Source organism: Heliangelus exortis, chromosome 19 (genome assembly GCF_036169615.1).
Source record: "Heliangelus exortis chromosome 19, bHelExo1.hap1, whole genome shotgun sequence".
NCBI lineage: Eukaryota > Metazoa > Chordata > Aves > Apodiformes > Trochilidae > Heliangelus > Heliangelus exortis.
Genome location: NC_092440.1, coordinates 12401511 through 12409556, shown reverse-complemented (window position 1 = coordinate 12409556; position 8046 = coordinate 12401511).

Here is an 8046-nt window from a genome sequence, read left to right as displayed (position 1 = left end):
AGGAGATCCCTGACAGTTCCCACAGCAGCAGAAATCCCAGACCACGATGTGGGCCATGGGGACCAACAACTCGGAGCTGGGAGGTGTGATCCTCCCTGGGAGGGGGGCTCAGCCCCCCCAAAACCTCTTCATTGATGCTACAGGAGGGCTGGGGCTGCAATTGCTGCCCTCGGGCCTCCCAGGTGGGGAAGAGCTGAATGAAATTTGGCTGTGAAGCCCTCGCTCAGCTCCTGCAGGTCTCTGTCAGCCCTGGAAATCTGGGATTTGATGGATTCCTGGGGCAAAAATCAGCTTTTCAAGCAGCAGACAATGCCTGCAAGCAGCCGATAGAGATTAATAATAAAGTGAGAAGGATTTTTTCTTGCAGCCCTTGCAGGAGGAAGGGCTGATGGTTTGCTGGCCCTGCAGATCCAGCAGCAGCAAGGACCTGGTATTCCCAAGGGGCCCCAGAACTGGTTTGCTTGGAAAAAAAAAACCTTTAGGAGGTTAGAAGCAGCAAAAATTTTCCTGGGATCTGCTGGCCAGCTGGGACTGAGCTGGGAGAGATGCTGAACCCACCGGGAGGCTGGATCCCTGGGAGAAGGGAATGCTGCCCCAGCCCTGGGAATTCTGGCTTTGGGATGGGAGCCTGGAGGGGTGGAGGTGGTGAGGGGTGGCCCTGGGGACACGTCCCAGCCTCATGTGGGAGAGATTTGGCTGCAGTGAGCACCAGAAGAAAATATTGGCCATGGGAATGTCAGACAGGGATGGAGCTGGAAGCTGGGGATGGGGAAATCCCATCCTGGAGACCCTGGGCTGAAGGCCAGGGTGAGAGCAAGGGCAGGGGGCACCTAAATCTGGGGAAAATATGGCTGGAGAAGGACTTTTGGCTCTGGGAAAAGAAAAAATGAACGTGTGGGGCTCCCTGGAGTGGGGACCCTAAAACCAGGGGGATTGGGGCAGTGCCTGACCCATGGACCCACCACTGGTTTGATTCTCCTCCTCCTCCTCAGGAAAGGGGCTTGGAGAAAGGTATCCAAAACCAGAGCAAAATCTCACAGGGAAACCCCCCCAGCTGCACACCAGCAAGAAAATAATAATAATAATAATAATAATAATAATAATAATAATAATAATAATAATAATAATAATAATAATAATAATAATAATAATAATAAAATCATCCTCAACCACCCTGGGCTGGGAGAGCCTCTCTAAAGGATCCTTGAGGACAATTTCCCAGAGAGGGGAAGGTTTGGGCAGTGGGAGGGTGAGGAGATGCTGCTGGGTCAGGGCACCCCGGGACCAGGGGCTTGCTCCTTGCTCCTGGATTGGGCTTCCCAGCTCTGGATTGCTGGGAAAGTTTCTTTAATCCTGCCTCAGAGGGGGAAATGGTTCAGAGTGCTCAGCTCAAGGTAACCTTCACGCTCTTCCCCAGTTGCCTCTGCTTTGCCTGCAGACTTTTTTTTTTTTTTTTTTTTTTTTTTTTTTTTTTTAATTATTATTATTATCTCTTAAGTTTACATTCAAATATTCCAATCAGTTGGCAGCTTGGATGTGGAAAGAACAAACAGGAGAGGTCGATTTGGAAGGATTATTGCCTCCCCTCATTTCCCTTGCCAAAATGTTCCTGCACAAAGTCTCAGGAGGAGGAAGAGGAGGAGGAGGAGGAAGAGCTTTATCCATGCCTGGCTACTGCTCCCCTCCAAACCAAGAACCCCCCCGGGAGCAGCACAACCCCCAGCACCATCCTCAGCCCACGAACTCACCCACCCACCCACCCACGGCTGTTCCCGCATCTTCCCACGCACATTCCCCCCACCCGATCCCACTGGTGGGGGTCCCTTCCTCCCCTCGGGGGGAGGTCCCTTCCGGAGGGGGGGGAGGGAGGATGGGGGGGTTTGTCCTTCCCTCTCCTCCCTCCATCATGTGTTGCTCTTTTCCTAATTATTTTTTTCCCCGAACCCCCCCCCCCCCAGCCCAACTTCACGACGAAGCCCCCAATTCCCACCCCCCCCCATCCGAACCGGTCCTTACCCTCTCCGGACGCTCTCCCAAGGCCGGTTCGGCCACCGCTGCTGCTCCATCCACCGGGATTTGGGGTTGGAATGAGGGTGGGATGGGATGAGACGGGGGCCGGGGATGATTCCTCACTGCATCCCGGCCCCCGCCGTGCCCCCACCGAACCGGAACCGCCGGTCCGGCCCCGCCGGGACCGGGCTCATCGCTGCCGCAGGGATAACCCGAGCCGGCAGCTCGGTTCCGCCGCTCGGTTCTGCTCGGAACCTCTGCCGGGTCCGGTACTTAACAGCTCCATCCAGCTCCGCTGCGGCTCCGCTCCCCCCCGAACCCCCCCTCGCCGGCCTGCAGAGATGTTTAACCCCTTCCCTCCCGACACTCCGCCCTTCAGCGCTTGATTTTCATTATTTTTTGATTTTTCTTTTCTTTCCTCTGTTCGGAGAGGGAAAGAGGTTCCCCCAAGCCCTCTGGGTGTGCTCAAGGGTAAAGGATGCTGAGGGGATTGGGGGGATCCCCCCTATCCCCCCCCCTCCAGGGATGTAGCCCCAGAGCTGCCCCGAACCCCCACACTCGGTTCCATCCATTTATCGAGCTGGCAAGAAAATAAAGAAGTGAATAAATAAACAACCTAACCGAATAAAACCAAATAAATAAATAAGATGAAAATAAAAAAAAAATAAATAAAGCGAATAATTAATGAAATGAAGCGGATAAATAAATAAATAATTACGTACATTTTTGTCTCAGCTCAGTGAAAAATGCATTTGAAAACTTCCCGTCTCTGGGAGCAGGAAAAAAAAAATATTATTATTAATGCGAGTGAGAAAGGATTTTCTTTTTTTTTTTTTTTTCCCCTCCCCCTTTACTGACAACTTTTAGTGTTGGGGGGGGGATTTTCCGGGGGTGCTGGTGGCAGCTGGAAGCCCCCATCACCTGCCCGCTGTCGCCCCCCTCTCTCCCCGGCAATCCAGGCCACGGCATCGGGAGAGATTTAAAAAAAAAAAAAAAAAAAAAAAAAAAAAAAAATTATAAAAGGATCTGGAGCAACCCCTTGCTGTGATTAAGTGCCCGGGAACCCTTCTCCCCAAACACCTTTGCTGCAACCAGGGGTACAAGCTCGGGGGGGGGGGGGCATTTTTGGGGTGCTCCCCCCACGGTGACCCCGGAGGGGGGACTCAGCTTTGCGTGGCTGAGGTTTTCTGGGGTCGGTGCATCCCGCTGGCAGCAGGGTGGGGGTAGGGGGGGGGGTTGGGGAAGCAGAAGGGATGGATGCATCCTGTCCGCTCCGAGGAAAGCGCAGGTTGCGCTGGGTGCGGGGGAGCCGTGCGGAGCTGCCCCGGGCAGGCGCAGGGACCAGGGCTGCTCGTTTCCATAGGAAACCAGGCTGGAGAGAGCTGCCTCAGCTCCAGGCTGGGGCTGAAGAGCTCTTTGTACTATTTTTATCTTCCCGGTACAAGGTTCCTTGAGTTTGGTCATGGAAACGCCCTGGCAGCTCATCCCCTCCCCAGCCTTGGGGGGGGGGACTTGGGGGGAGGGATGAGACCTTGTCACCAGCTGGCGACAACAGCAGCAGCCGGGCAGATGACGGATCCCACCCCCCGAGGGCTTTCCTTGCTTCCCAACGATCCCGTTTTTCCCCACAAAACCACCGATTCAGTCTCGCAGGAGACCAGGGGGGGTCCTCTGGGCAGGTCCCCAGGGGGTTGGTTCCAATTCCAGGTCTCCTGATGAGCTGCGCGGTGCCTTCCCTCCGGATCAGCAGCCCTCACATCCAAGTTGGCTTCCTCCAAAAAAAAACAAAAACCCTTGGATTCTGCCCCACGGGGAGCTTGAGGGCTGGAATATCCCACCCAGCAACTCCCACACGTGTCTCTGGGTTTTCGCAGCAAGCCCAGGCTGGAAAAAGAAGAATTTGTCCGGTTCTGATAGTCCAGCAGCCCAACAGCCATTTTGTTGGGTGCAAAGGGAAACCCCGAGTCACTGGATTAAAATAGCACTACCAAAAATAATTTGCAAGACAGTTAAATTCGCTCTTTCCGGCTGGGCTTGCCCCAAAAGCCACCAGGGATCCTCCCGACACAGCAAATAGATTTTCCTTAGTGAGCCTGATGGAAACGAAGTGACTCCGAATCGACCTCTGCAGCCTGAGCTGCTCTCGGTGACGCCGCCCCAGCAGGACCCAGTTTCAGGGCGTTTTCACACCAAAGACCTGAAGGCTCTCGCCAGGGGACTTTTTGACATTGGCCTTAATTGCCCTCAGGTACTAATGGCACCAAATCAAACCCCATATCAGGGCTAAGAGGGTTCGGAGCCAAACGGGACTGGGTTTGGCTGGCCCAGCCTTATCCAGGGGAGCAGAGCCCGCCCTGCTCCACACCTTGGCACCGGGGTGACTTCCATCGGGTAAGGGCTCAGGACAAACACAAACAGGGCCAGCCGTCCCCTCTCCCCCCCTAAGCCCTCTCTGCTGGGGTTTTTCAGAAACTTCTAATTATCCAGGAGGGATCCTCAGACAGAAAAAAGGAAAAGGGGGAAAGGAGGGGGGGAAAGGAGGGAGAAAGGAGGGGGAAAGAAGGGAGAAAGAAGGGAGAAAGGAGGGAGAAAGGAGGGAGAAAGGAGGGAGAAAGGAGGGAGAAAGGAGGGAGAAAGGAGGGAGAAAGGAGGGAGAAAGGAGGGAGAAAGGAGGGAGAAAGGAGGGAGAAAGGAGGGAGAAAGGAGGGAGAAAGGAGGGGAAAAGGAAAAGGGAAAGGGAAAGGAAAAGAGAAAGGAAAGGAAAAAGGAAGGGAAAGGAAAGGAGAAAAAGAAAAAAGAAAAAAGAAAAAAGAAAAAAGAAAAAAGAAAAAAGAAAAAAGAAAAAAGAAAAAAGAAAAAAGAAAAAAGAAAAAAGAAAAAAGAAAAAAGAAAAAAGAAAAAAGAAAAAAGAAAAAAGAAAAAAGAAAAAAGAAAAAAGAAAAAAGAAAAAAAAGAAAAAAGAAAAAAGAAAAAAGAAAAAAGAAAAAAGAAAAAAGAAAAAAGAAAGGAAAACGGAAAAAAAAAAAAAAAGAAAAGAGGTGCATTATAATAATAAAAAAGGCTCCATAAATCTCTTTTTGAGGATTTGAAGTGCCAGCACACCCTCAAAAGCAGCCCTAAACAGGATGCCTGAAAAGATCTTCAAGCCTAAAGGTCAGAATCTCCAATTTAAATGGGGCACTTGCTGCTTTCTTGCTCGGTGCCGTTAATGAGCCGGGATGGAGAGAAACATTTCGAGTTTTGAAGCCACATTTTGGGCCGCCTTGTGATAATAAATCTCAGCTTTTTAGCAGCAGATTTTTCCACCCGGGCTGTTGGAAGGGGTTTCTCTTCCCCTCGGTCCCCTGCACCCCCTGGCAGCAGGAGGAGGAAACCAGCCCAAGGCTTTTGCAGGTGGGTGATGCAATTCCAGCTGCCAGGGCAGCAGGATAAGGAATAGAAATAGGATAGAAATGATATTTCTATCCTGAAATGATATTTTTATCATTTACTTCTTTACACCCTCGCTGAGCCCCATCCCGGTGCGCTCCCGGGGTGGGTGGAAAACGTGCCTGCACCCCCAGTTTTCCCAAAGATTTCAATGCCTGGAAGTTCTGGGCTGGTTGATCGGGGAGCAGCTGATCCAAAGTCACCTTTCAGCAAATCTCCTGCGCTCGGTGCTCGGCTCTGCTCTGCCCAACCTGAGCAGTGCGGGGCAGGAAAGGGAGAGGGGGCAGAAAACATCAATGAGCTCCTGCTGGCAAGGCAGCAGCCTCACCTCTCCGGCTTCTTCTTTTTACATTTTGCGTCCTTCCAACTTCGGCAGGAGAGAGATGAAGAAGTAGATGAAATGGGGGCAAAGCGGTGGCTTTGAATTCCTTTTCAAGGCCGAGTTTTTGGGGGTGGGCTGCAGCATCGCTCCCATCCCCAGCACCATCCCAGACCCTGGAAAGGAGGAATCAGCCCTTGCAGGAGCTACAGAGAAGCTCTGGGGGGTTTTTGTTTGTTTTTTTCCACTCGGGGAGCTGCACACCGTGGTCTCCTCCTACCCCGAACCGTCCCCACGAGATGCTGGAAGATCCTTCCCAGTGCTGGCATCTCCCCTGGGAATGGGAAGCAGCTGCATGGCCACGATCCCCTGGGATCGACAGGAACATTTCCCGGAGCCAGCATCTCCTCGCTCCCATCCCCCGAGAGGATTCGCACCTCTCTTGTCCTGGTTTTCCCTAATTAACTCATTAGGATGCCAGCAAAGCCCCCCAGGATGTTCCTGCTCTCCCGGAGCAGGCAGCGAGGGATGCTCAAGTCCTACTGCTCAAGAAATGCAACCAAAAGGGTTATTTGGGGGGAAAATAATAAAAAAAAATCAATAAAAGAGGATGTTGTAATGCCAAGAGAGGCTTCTCAGGGCACAGGGGATGGACACAGGCCTCTGGCATCTTGGGGTTGGTTTTGTGATTATTTGGGGGTGGGAATTAATAATAATTAAAAAAAAAACCAAAACAACAAATGCAAACAAGAAAGAGGCAACCGCGTGGATTAAAGCTGGAAAGAAGAGGATTAAGAGATTGAGGGGGAAAGAAGTGCAGAGAATGCAGATGGAGGGGATATTTCCCCTTTCAGCCATTCTGCGTTGGGGAAAAAAAAAAAAGGGGGGGGGGGGGGGGGAGGGAAGGGTGTGAAGAAGAAAAAAAAAATTGCTGAGCTCTTTAAAAAATTCATGAGGTTTCAATTTCGCTGTTTATTTATTTGCTCCCCGGGATAAACTCCAGGAACACAGCATCTCATTTGTCTGCAGGTCCCTGGGGATCGGGGCTCTCCTCAAACATTCCATAAAACCACCGGGCTGCCCTGGGGCAGGAGGGGACGGGGTTCAAAACCACTTAATTTTCCCTTCTCTTTAATTTTCCCTTCTTTCCTTGCCCTCCGTGGGTTCCACTCGCGATAGAGGTGTGGGAGCCCAGCATTACTCCTGCCTGGAATCACAAAATTTATGAAAACCTTCCAAAAAAATCCCTATTTTCACCCCGTTTCGCCATCCTGGACTCATGCCACAACCTCCTTTTCCTCCCTACACGCCCATTTTCAGGGGAAAAAAAAAAAAAATCCCTGTTTTTCAGCAACCTGCTGAGCTCGCTGCAGCTGGAGCATCGTGTGGGGGGGGGACATGTGGCCATGGTTGGGGGTCCAGAGGGCCAGCAAAGCCCCAGGTTTCCAACCCGGCTGACGTGGAGGGGTCCCCGGGGGTTGGGGTCCCCTCGCCCCCCCCCCCCCCCCGGGTGCCGGCATTGCCGGCTCTGGAGCCCCCGGCCCGACCCCCGGCAGGAGATTACCGGAGCTTTGGAGCCAGCACGTGGAGCGGCTGTGTCCTAGTTTTGGAGAGCAGAATCCAGCAGGAAAACGGAAAAAAAAAAAAGAAAAAAAAAAAGGGAAAAAAATCCCAAAAACAAAAAAAAGCCGCAGTTGTGAGAGCAAATCCAGCAATTCCCTCCTCTCGCCCCGGCTCCTAGGGGGTGTTAGGAGCTGCGAAGCCGCACCAGGCTCAGATCGTCCCCAGGAAAAGGGGAAAGGTTTGTTTGTTTCCCAGTGGAAAAGCATCTCCAGAGCCCCTCCCTGCCTGACACAGCCCCGCGGTCACCTCCCCGCTGCGGGGCCAGCACCCTGCTTGGCAGGGTCACCTCTAACCCCTCACATCCCCACTCCTATTCTTTGTTTCCCCCTTTATTCTCTCCCCCTTCTCCCCTTGCCCGGCTGGGGCTCGTTACCTGTTAAATCCAGGGGTTAATTGCCCCATCCTTCCCATTAATAAACCCCAAATTCCCACCCAAACCCACAGCTCCCAAGCAGGAGCCCCACCCCGTCCCACCCCACCCTATTCCACCCCACCCTATTCCACCCCACCCTATTCCACCCCATCCCACCCCTTCCCACCCATTAATAAACCCCAAATTCCCATCCAAACCCACAGCTCCCAAGCAGGAGCCCCACCCCATCCCATCCCACCCCACCCTATTCCACCCCACCCTATTCCACCCCACCCTATTCCACCCCACCCTA